Genomic DNA, 878 nt, shown 5'->3' with positions numbered 1-878 from the left:
CAAAATTTATCAATTTCTCATCGTAATCGTCAAGGAGGATTTCATTCGTATGGAAATTAAACGATCTACCGAAATAACGGACTGATATATTAATAAAAAAAATTTTTGGATATAGATTTTATTATTGTGAATTAATATATATATATATATATTTATATATATATATATATACATACATACAGATATATATATATATATATATATATATATATATATCAACATATGTACATACATCCTAAAGGAATATTTCGAAGTTATGAATTAAAAAAAGGAAAAAAAAAGTGTCGTTGTTTATATCCTCGAGTTAAGAAAAATAGTAAAATGTATTTATGTATCTCTCTGTGCGTATGTTTGTATGTATGTATGTAAGTATATATGCGTGTGCGCGCGCATGTGTATATATATATATATATATATATATATATATATATATATAAAAATAGTGTTGCAGAGTAGAATCTTGAAGCTTCAATCGTGCACGTTTCCAAGCTTGGTCAATATTTGTCTTTAATATGAGAAGATTCACTCCCCTAGTGAAAAGAGCAAAGTTATGGTCAGACGATGAAGAAAGAGACAACGGGGGATTTGCTTGTTAAAATATCTCTGTTCAATTGTAAAAGAAAAAAAATAATAAACGAGTATATATATATATTTATTTATTTATTTATTATTTGATATGACTTTCGTTGTTTCATCAATAACGATTGAAATAAATCGAATCGATATAAACGTGTATGATCAATTGAACGCGTTGATTCTTTTTTCCTTTTTTTTTCTCTCTCTCACATGGTGAAACGTACTATCGTATTATGTTAACTCGTTTTTTTTTTCTTTGCTTTTCTTCTTATTTTCCTTTTTTTTTTTTTTTTTTTTCTTAT

The sequence above is a fragment of the Vespa velutina genome, chromosome 6 (genome assembly GCF_912470025.1).
Source record: "Vespa velutina chromosome 6, iVesVel2.1, whole genome shotgun sequence".
In the NCBI taxonomy this organism is placed as follows: domain Eukaryota; kingdom Metazoa; phylum Arthropoda; class Insecta; order Hymenoptera; family Vespidae; genus Vespa; species Vespa velutina.
This window is presented reverse-complemented; position numbering follows the sequence as displayed.